We start from the raw sequence: 11,346 nt of genomic DNA, 5'->3' as shown, positions 1-11,346 counted from the left end.
GCATCCTCTGACTCAACCCCATTGAATGATGGAGTCTCGAGCCATCCTATAAGGCCCCGTAAAATTTCACCTAAAACCCAGGGTTTCGTGGTGCCGAGATAGAGTAATGTGATCGAGGGAGTTGAAGGAATCATTTTGAAGATCATGGCATTTCTGCGGTCCACTATGCGACGCAGAACCACTTTTTGGGCCACAGATCGGCCGCATAGTGAAGTAGAACTTGAGCAAATTTTGAGAACCATTATGCGGTCCATTATGCGACCGCAGAATCATTTCGTGGGCCGCATATCTGTCGCAGAAGCTAGCATGGGAATTTTCTGATGGAGGTTCTACGGTCCTTTATGCGACCGAAGAATTGGTCTGTGCACCGTAGACCTGTCGCAGACCTGCATAGAAATGCCTAGTTCCAGATGGCCATTATGCAGCCCACAGAAGTGTTATGCGGTCCTTTATGCGACCGCAGATCTGCATCGGGGCTTCATTTTTACTAAATTCATAACTCGACCCTATTTTGATATATAGTCGTTAGGGACCATTTGTAAAGAGAAACTCTGATATTTCTAGAGAGAGAAAGTGCCATAGAGTGAGAGGGGAAGTTCCTAAGCTTATTGTTCATCAATTCTTGCTCAAAAGTTGGAGAATTCACAAGGAAAACTCACTAGGTCTTCATCCTAGAGGTAATATTCTACTCCCTAGGCTTCAATTTTGGGATTTAACTGAAACTACGTAATGAGAAAAGCAATTCTTGGGTGTGGGAGTTGTTCATTATGCATGCATGTACTACCAAGGTTTGTGGGAAGATTGTTGAGCTCAATTGGATAGACTTTGGGTAGTGGGATAAAGGAATCAACCATAGGAGGACCTTGAAGTCATAATGTCCACTTAGTGTTTGATAAAATGCTCAAATGTCCACCAGAGTATCGTTAGTCACCGAGGAAGGGTAGGTTGAAATAGCCTAACCCCGAAAATACACGTGCCGGTGTAGGAGTGAATTGTGATTATTTCCCTCATTTGGGATGAGATTGATGTGATGAGAATATTCCCATTTATTGGGATGAGATGATTGCTAGAAAAAGGGTGATGTCAATCCACATGGCATTGTGGTGAGACGGCCTAGTCGTTCGGGTCATGATCGGATGCCATGCCGCACACATGGTAGTGATTATGCTTGAAATGGTGATTGAGATAATGATCGAAATCGTGATAGTGATTGTGATTGTGGTTGATGTCTTTGGATGAGACAGCCTAGCCGATCGGGCCGTGATCGGACTCCGTGCTAATATCACGCTGGTATATCGGTGCTAAGATCTCCCGACCTAAAATAATGGAAATTTTCTGGAAAACTACTCTTGCTCCTAACTTCATTGATTTTATGATTGTCCTTACTTATGTTATCATTCGCTCTATTAAGAGGGTGTTTAGTCATTCATACTAGTACTATTCTATATGTACTAACATCCTTTTTGTCGAGGGCGCTGCATCTTTAATGGATACAGGTGGTTCCGCAGCAGTCGGCGTTGATCAGTGATAGAGGTACACCCTCTTCCCAGCTGACTTGGTGAGCCCCATTTCATTTCGGGGGCGTGTATCTTTTGTCCCATGTGTATTATGTTTTGAGGTATAGCCGGGGCCGGCACTATCATATTACTCTTTTGTATCCATTAGAGGCTCCGTAGACATAGTGTGGGTTGTATGTTGGTGCTGGGAAGGTCAAACTAGTAATGTTGTATTTGTACCACTTGTTCCACTTCAAACTATGAAAGCGTATGTATTTCGAAACTTATAAACGACATAACTAATTATAATGAATTGGTGTTGTTCACATGATCATCCATGTTTTCTAATTAATAAAATAGACCTCCTCTTTATTCATGAGTGAGTTTGGGTAGAAGGTATTGTACGGGCTTGCTCGGTCGGGTTATCTCGGTTGAACGCTGATCGCGCTCTCCGAGGTCAAGGCGTGACACTCCCTAACCTCTCTAGTCTCTTCTGCTCCTCATCACTCATAATGGGACCCACCTGGGCCTGAGCAACTGCAACCGGTTGGGCTGGTAGTACCCCCGGTATCTGAAGTCCCTACACCACCTGCTCTAGAGTGCGGGCGGCAGGAGTCTGAGCACCTCCCCCGACCTGAGAAATAGCGGGTGCGGCCTGACAAAGTCTCCTGAAGGCCTAGAATCACAATGGGCACAACTGGTGCCTAAGATGGTCCCACTGGCTCAACCAAATTTGGAACCTGCTCATGAGCTGGAGCAACTGGTGGGTCTACAGGTGATGCTCTAGCTACTGTACGAGCTGTACCCCGCCTCTACCGCGACCCTGGTCTCTCGTGGCTCTAGCTGGTGGTACTAGTGCCCGTCTGCCCGGTCTGGTAGCACGAGTCCTCACCATCTGTGAGAGAATAGAATAACAAAAGTTTAATTCTAGATTCAATAAATTCGCACGACAAGAATACAAGAAAGTGATGTTTTCCTAATGGTTCGGCAGCCTCTCGAAAATAAGTACAGACATCTCCGTACCGATCCGCAAGACTCTACTAAACTTGCTCGTGACTCGTGAGACCTATGTAACCTAGGTTCTGATACCAACTTGTCACTACCCAAAACTCGACATATCGTGATGGCTCCTAACATGATACTAGGCAAGCCAACAACTCAAACATACCAACACTTTTAAATTCAAAATATACTAAAAAATGGTTTAGGTAAGTAAACTCTCATAAAAACTGAAAGAAAATGCCACAACTCAATACAGAATTTCCCAAAATCCGGATGTCACTGAGTATATGAGCATCTATACAATAGTACGGTCTGAAAAATGAAACACTGTCTAGGAAGGTAGAACAGTCTACATAAAAACTAAAAGATAATGGAGGAGAGTCAAGGACAGTGGACGCCAAAGCAGCTACCTCGAGGATCCCCGAACTGAATAATAGCTCCAAAGTCAGCAACCACCTACCCATAAGTACCTAGATCTGCACACGAAGTGCAGGGTGTAGCGTGAGTACAACCAACTCAGTAAGTAACAAGTCTAATTTTTGGGCTGAATGTAGTGACGAGCTTCACATGTACAGTCTAATTACAGAAATATAGTATAGAAATATAGGCATGTTTAAACTTCAATAGTTAAAACTCAAACAGGTGAGATATGTCAAGTGTAACTGAAATGAGAAATGATGTATCTCCATATCTACATGTTAGTTATGTATGCCAACTGTAATACAAAATAGTGATGAAATCATTTGCATACTCTCAGAGTATCAATCACTCAGTCCTCTCATTCACTCCGCCCTCATAGTCACTCCTCACAGTCACTCCATCCTCACAGTGACTCAATCCTCTCAATCGCTCGGCACTCGCTCTTGGCACTCGCACTCGCACTCGGTAGGTACATGCGCTCACTGCTGATAAGTCAGACTCCGGAGGGGCGGAACCTGCCCAAGCGCTATAATAAGCCATTCATGGCATGAATCAATAAAGCATGTTGCGGCATGCAGCCAGATCCTATAACTATCCTCAAAATCAGGCCCTCGGCCTTAATCAGTCATCAATCTCTCCAGTCTCTCGGGCTCACAATTATCATGATAATCAGCCCAAACAATGATGATATGATGTATCAATAAATGGCAATAGAGACCGAGACATGATATGCAAATAATAGCTATGATTGAGTACATAATTTCAAATTAAGTAATAATTCAACATGCAACACGACCTCTGTGGGTCCCAACATTATATGTACCATAAGCATGATTTCTAACATGAATCGCAACTAAATTTCTCTAATATAAGGAGAATATATGGATAACAACAAGATTATTCAACTATACAATTCCACGGAATTGACAAAGTCATAATTCCTACGGTGCACGCTTACACGCCTATCACCTAGCATGTGCGTCACCTCAATATCAACCACATAACACATAATTCAGGGATTCATACCCTCACAACCAAGTTTATAGGTGTTACTTACCTCAAACCGTACAAATCTCTACTCCAAAAAGCCCTTGCCTTGCGAATCAGCCTCTGAATGCCTCGAATCTAGCCACAAATAAAATTTGATACAATCAACTCAAGCTATAGGAATCAATTCCATATGAAAATGCTAAGTTCGTAGTCAAAAGTAAAAAAGTAAATTTAAAAGTCAACACCTGGGCCCACATCTTGGAATCCAATGAAAGTTACAAAATCCGAACACACATTCAACCACGAGTCCAACCATACCAAAATTACTCAAATCCGATACCAAAATCCAGCTCAAATCCCCAAATTTTAGCCTAAGAAGTTTTCTCCATTTTCCCCAAATGTTTCAACCCAAACCACTAATTAAATGATGAAATCAAGGATATATTCATGTAATTTAACCAAAACCAAGTTAGAATAACTTGCCCCAATCACTCCCTTGAAGATCTCTCCAAGAATCGCCTCAATTCGAGCTCCCAAAATCGAATTGCGAAATAAACTCAAACCCTCGTTTTTGAGACTTTTAATTCTGCCTAGAAATCCTCAATCGCGATCGCGAAAAATGCCTCGCAATCGTGAAGCACAAAACTAAGCTGCCACAGCATTAACTCTACGCGAACGTGAAAAGTTCCACGCGAATGCGATGCACTGACCCTCAGAACTACGCGATAGGGCCCCTCTTCACGCGATCGCAAAGAACAAAGAGCGCGACCAACTCCTGCCCTATTTCCTCTTCGCGAACGTGGCTTAGCCCACGCGTTCGCGATTCACTGCTTCCTCCAGCTTACGCGATCGCAGACCAAAACTTGCGAACGCGTAGAACAAAATCCAAGTTTCCCACAATAAGCCTACGCGATCGCGGACCTTCCCACGTGATCGCATATAAGGAAACCAGACCTGCAACATCAGCTATTATCTAAGTCCAAATTCCAATCCGTTAACCATCCGAAATCCACCCGAGGCCCCTGGGACCTCAATAAAATTACCAAAAAGTCCTTAAATATTATACGAACATATTCGATACCTCAAATCATATCAAACAACATCAAAAACACGAATTGCACCCCAATTCAAGCCTAATAAACTCATGATCTTCTAACTTCTACATTTGATGCCGAAACTTATCAAATGAATTCCGATTTACCTCAAATTTTGCACATAAGTCATAAATGACACAACGGGCCTATTCCAACTTTCGGAACCAAAATTCGAGTCCGGCAACCATAAATTCAACTCTCAGTAAAACTTCTCAACTCTCAAAATATCTAATTTTCCCACTTTCGCCATTTCTAGCCAAAATCAACTACGGATCGGTCACACTCCTAAGTTCAAAATCACTCTACGGAGCTATCAGAATCGCCAAAACTCCATTCCGGATTCGTTTACACACAAGTCAACATCCGGTCAACCTTTTCAACTTAAGCTTCCAACCTTGAGATTAAGTGTCTCGATTCATTCCGAAACATCCCCCGAACCAAACGAACTACCCCTGCAAGTCACATATCAACAATTGAGCATAGAATATGAAGTAAATGGGGGATAGGGGCTACAACACTCAAAACAACCGGCCGGGTTATTACAATTAATTAATTATTTAATTACCCAAATCTATGTCGGACTTATGAGGCTCCATTGTTTCTCCCTCAATGGCTACGTGTCCTGTATCATAGTTCTGTATTTATCGTCGTCAGCTCGACTTATTAATTGCAGAATTCATCACTCTATCAAAGAGACCTATGGATGTTGTTCAAAGTGTCCTCCAAAGTACAATTTTATCCTATGGCCATTTACCTTAAACTTGTCTCCTCCATTCTTTTGTTAAATTTCAATTGTCCCGTATGGAGTAATACCTATAATATTGCAAGTACATGTCCACCTGGAAGATTTTAATTTTCCTGGGAATAACCTGAGTCGTCTACCTGATCTCTAATTTTGAAACTCTTTGGTCGGATCAACTTTCATGCCATGTTTTAGTTTTTTCTTTGAAAATTTTAGCATTTTCAAATGCTCCCAATCTCAGTTCTTCCAATTCATTAACCTGAATAAATTGCTTTTTCCCAACAAAGGTTAAATCAAAGTTCAGTACTTTGAATGCCCAAAAGCTTTGTGTTCTAATTCTACGAGCATATGACAAGATTTTTCAAAGACTAACATATATGGAGATATTCCAATTGACGTTTTGAAAACCGTTCGGTACGCCCATAATGCATCATCTAATTTTAAAGCCTAGTCTTTTCTTGAGATTCCAACCATCTTTCCAATAATTTTTTTTTAACTATCAGTTGGAAACCTCAACTTGCCCTTGAGTTTGAGCATGATATGGTGTTCATGTTTTGTAAGTCACGCTATTTTTTGACAGTAAAGCAGAAAATTACCTATTGATGAAATGAATTCCTTGGATTCTAAGAAAATTGCACATTGTACGAGCATTATTCTTTCTTGTGGGAATGACTTCAACCGATCTTGACACGTAATCCACATCTACAAGGATATATTTAAAAGAGTGAGAAGAAGGAAAAGGACCCATAAATCTATTCCCCAAGCATCAAGTATTTCACATACCTGTAATGATTGCAATGTCATCCCATCTCTCTTAGTAATATTACCTATTCTCTGACACCTGTCACATTGTGCTACATATGCTCGAGCATCTTTAAAGAGTGTCGGCCAGAAGAATCCGGCTTATAAAACTTTAAAAGTCGTTCGATTTGCTTCATAGTGTCCTCCAATTGCTCCATCATGACATGATATAGAATTTTGTTCATCTCTTGTTCAGATACACACTTCTAATGATATTATCTGCACAGTGTTTAAATAAGTAAGGTTCATTCGACAGATAATACTTCGAATCATATATAAGGTTTTTTCTTTGCTGGTAAGAGAAATTTTGCGGTATCCACTTTCCAACTAAGTAGTTAGCGATATCTGCAAACCAGGGTGGTTGAGTCGCAATTTGTCAACTGAAAAAATATGTTCATCAGGAAATTCTTCTTTTATCTCATTAAACTCAAGGGGAGGGTTTTCTAATCTAGACAAATGGTCAGCTACTTGGTTCTCTGCCCCTTTTTTGCCTTTTATCTCAAGCTCAAATTTTTGGAGAAGTAAAATCCATCTTAATAATCTAGGTGGAGCATCTTTCTTAGCTAAGAGGTATTTTAAAGCTGAATGATAAGTAAAAACAACGACCTTGGTTCCTATCAAATAGGAGCGAAACTTATCAAAAGCAAACACTACCGCTAGTAACTCTTTTTCTATCATGGTATAATTCACTTGAGTCTCACTCAATGTCCTACTAGCATAGAAAATGGGATGGAAAATCTTATTCTTTCTTTGGACTGAAAAATCTCCATCTGCTTTATCATTAGCATCACACATGACCTCAAAAGGTTGGTTCTAATCAGGGGACATAACTACAAGTGCGGTTGATAACTTCTTCTTAAGGGTTTCAAATGCTTTCACACAGTTACCTGAAAAATCAAACTTAATGTCTTTCATCAAGAGGTTAGTCATCGGTTTTGAAATCTTTGAAAAGTCTTTTATGAACCGTCTATAAAAACCTGCATGACCTAGAAAGCTTCTAATGCCTTTCATAGTTATGTGTGTGTGTGTGTGTGTGGGGGGGGGGGGGGGTAAATCCTACTGTAAGATTAATTTTAGCCTTATCAACTTATATTCCTTTAGCAGTGATTTTATGTCCTAAAATAATTCCTTTCGTAACCATAAAATGATATTTTTCCAATTAAGAAGTAAGTTTGTTTCTTCAAATCATTTATGAACTAAGGTCAAGTGGTTAAGACATCCTTATTTTTTTGGCAAAGAGTGTAAAATCATCCATAAAAATTTTAAGAAATTTGTAAGTCATGTCAGCAAAAATTGCCGACATGCAATGTTGTAATGTAGCAGGGGCATTGCACAGACCAAATGGCATTCTCCTATAGGCATATGTTCCATGAGGGCATGTGAAGGTTGTCTTATATTGATCTTTTGGTGTAATTGGTATCTGATTATATCCTGAGTAGCCATCAAGAAAACAGTAACAACCATATCCTGCAATTCTTTCCAACATTTATTCAACAAATGGCAAAGCAAAATGATCTTTTTAGTGGCATTATTGTAATCAATACAAACTCTCCATCCTGTAACAACCTTGGTAGGTATGAGCTCATTATTTTTATTTTTTATAACTGTCATACCTCCTTTCTTTGGTACTACCTGAATGGGACTTACCCACGGGCTGTTAGAAATAGGGTATATAATACCTGCTGCCAACAACTTTACGTTCTTTTTTTTTCACTACTTACTGCATGGCTGGATTCAATATTCTTTTCTGCTAGACTATTGGCTTGTAGCTATCCTCCATGAGGATTCTGTGAGTACAAATCGCTGGACTAATCCCTTTACTCTCTTCTATAGTCTACCCCAAGGATCCTTTGTGTACTTTCAATACTTTAATCAAACTATTTTCTTGTTCTACAATTAGAGAAGATGAAATAATGACTGGAAATAATTCTTGCTCAAGATAAACGTATATCAAATGAGAAGGGAGAGTTTTGAGTTCACTTTTTGATTGAACTTCTACGGATTTCATCTTTTCTTCCCAAGAATCTTTTTCCAATATTTCAGCTTCTCTTATGCTGGTGGGATCATCGTCCTGTGTGGTTGATGGTAGGCTATAATTTTGTATTTTAGTCGTTTATTGCACTCTAATTTACTGTACTTCACTCTTTTGGAGCTTTAATTGGTAGTGTTTTGCACTTATTGTGTATTTTTTGCCTTGTAGGAGTTATTTCGAGCTATGTAGATATATGGAGCTAATTCGAGCTCTTTAGAGCATTGAAGTCTAAGTAAAAGCCCAAGGGATTAAGCCGGGATCTTGTTCGTGGGTCGAGGACTAAGTCTGGACGTCAAAAAGCAAGATTCAATCTGTACTCTGAGAAAAATGGCATGTCGCGGCGCGTGGGGCGCCACACTTGTGCAATTCTCTACTATCTGTCAGAAATAAACTCTCTGAATTTCCCCACTAATGCCCCGCATAGCGCGTCGCCCCATGCGGCGCCCCTGTATAATTTTTACAGAGCTATTTTCCTATTTCGTCTAGGAGAAGGTGATTTCGTCAGGGCCCGACCCTACTTGGTAGAAATACATGAAAAATGTTATTTTCTGGACTTTTAACACATATTCGACCTAAGGAGGAGTTGGAAGAACACGAGCACAAGGATTTCATCATTCCTTCCTCACTCAAGACACAAGTTTGGATTGAATTTATGTTTTCCTATACTTTAACTTTATTTATGATGAATTGCTCTATGTCTATGGAGTAGTTATCTTTAGGGTTTGATGGATTTGGTGTTTTGATGATTGTTTTTGGATTATTATTACTCTAGTTTTTTGTATTTAAGTATTTTTGGATGATTTAACTGTTGCATCTATATTCACGTGTTCATGTAATTGAGAGAGGCATAACTTGTAATATCTTTGCATTATATTGTTGGTTGAGTTCATTAATTCTTCTTATTAATTGAAAAAGGCTAGTTGAATCATTGATTAAACCTAGTTAAGAGAACAATCGAAAGAGGTTTTCCTAAAGACCAATCCACTTCGCATTCTTGCATATCGTCACGTGCTTAAATTGGTTAATCTCGTGAGGTTAAGACTTAATCGAGAGAGGAGTTTTTGCTGAACGTTTGAACTATTAATTGAGTGAATTCGAGAGACTCACTTGAACATTAGAAGTAAATTATCTAGAGTTAGATCCCAAATAATTGTCTTGCACCTATCCTATCAACCCCTATTTTTTCCCACGGATAACTTCCTTGCTTATCTTTATTTCGATTGTCATTAGTCAATAGCTTATGACTCTTAGTAATTTTAGTTAGAAATCATATACTTCTCAATTGTTGATCATCTTCGATAGCAATCAAGCTATAAACTACGAGAATACTATTTAATTCTAATCCTTGTGGATACGATATTATACTATATTATATTTTACTAGCGAGCAGAATTTAAGTGTGTGCCTTACGCTCATCAAATTTTGGCGTCGTTCCTCGAATTGGCAATCAATACTGTTTGATATAGTTTGTAGTTCTAATTCAAGAATTTTTCTTTTTATTTTTTCCTTTTTACGTGTGGTGTTCTTTGACTGTGCACAGGTTATATGTTAGATTAGTGCATGACTCGAGCTTCTGCAAAAAAAGTTTTACCATATGAGCTCGAGATAGAAAAATAAATGCGATAGTTGAGGAAGGAAACAGATCTCACCGAGACATCAGAAAAAGTTGGGCAATCCTCAACCAAAGAACTAATGGCTGGAAATCGTGATGATAACGTAGATTTGGCTGCAAGGGAGGCAGCACAACAACGAGAAAAGGCTGCACGGAATGTTGAGGAATCAGCTATTAGAGATGCATAGATTATCTATGAAGAAGAGAGGGGTCGGAGAATTACTCAAAATTAACCCTTGGCTGCAGACCAGTTCGGAAATATAGTTCCCATGCCTGAGAGCTCACGGGCAATTATGCTAGACCGGTCTACAATCAAGGTTTATCAAGTGTTAGACCATCTCCAATTGCAGCTAACAACTATGAATTAAAGCAAGGGTTGCTTCAAACACTTCAGAATTATTGTGTCTTCATAGGGAAGCCAAACAAAGATTCAAATACACATCTAATGGACTTCGAGGAGATTATGAACACCTTTCAATACAATGGTATTTCACAAGATGTAGTGTACTTAAGAGCATTCCTATTCACACTCAAAGATGATGCAAAACAGTGGCTTCGAAGCTTGCCCACGGGATCAATTAGAACTTGGGAGGAGATGACCAGAAAATTCCTTGATAAATATTTCTTCAGCTAAAACGGGCAAGTTTGGAAGGGAAATCCATAACTTCTGCCAGAAAAATACGAAAATCATTTTTGAAGCATGGGAGAGGTTTAAGGAGATTGTTCTAAAGTGTCAACATAGCGAAACTGAAATCTGGATGCAACTCCAGGACTTTTGGGATGGATTGACACCTGCCACACGTAGAACATTGAGCAACGCAGCTAGAGGCCCGTTGATGAAGAAGACTCCAGAGGAGATAGTTACAATTCTTTATGAGTTATCTGAAGATGCTAATCAGTGGCCCTATGAGAGTGCTGAAAGAAGAAGATTGACTGGTGTTCACTAGGTTGATGCTAGCAAATCTGTGCAGGTACAACTTGATGCTATGGCTAAAGAAATACAAAATCTAACTTTAGCCACAATACAAAATGAACCTTACACAGCTTGTGATATATGTGGAAGAGGACATTCTACTCATGAGTGTCAAGCCTCAATTGAGGAAGTAAATATTGTGGGAAACTACAATTTCAATGCAATGGGTCAAAGGCACCCCGTT

General features: G+C 39.6%; 1 non-coding gene across 1 annotated transcript; it reads right to left on the bottom strand.

Moving 5' to 3' along the window:
- Window positions 1-10,830: 10,830 nt before the first annotated feature.
- LOC142178648 (small nucleolar RNA R71) lies at window positions 10,831-10,937 on the bottom strand. Its single transcript, XR_012706919.1, has one exon. It is a non-coding gene; the product is annotated as a small nucleolar RNA R71 (small nucleolar RNA).
- Between the last annotated feature and the right edge of the window lie 409 nt (window positions 10,938-11,346).

The sequence above is a fragment of the Nicotiana tabacum genome, chromosome 24 (assembly GCF_000715075.1).
Source record: "Nicotiana tabacum cultivar K326 chromosome 24, ASM71507v2, whole genome shotgun sequence".
In the NCBI taxonomy this organism is placed as follows: domain Eukaryota; kingdom Viridiplantae; phylum Streptophyta; class Magnoliopsida; order Solanales; family Solanaceae; genus Nicotiana; species Nicotiana tabacum.
This window is presented reverse-complemented; position numbering and strand designations above follow the sequence as displayed.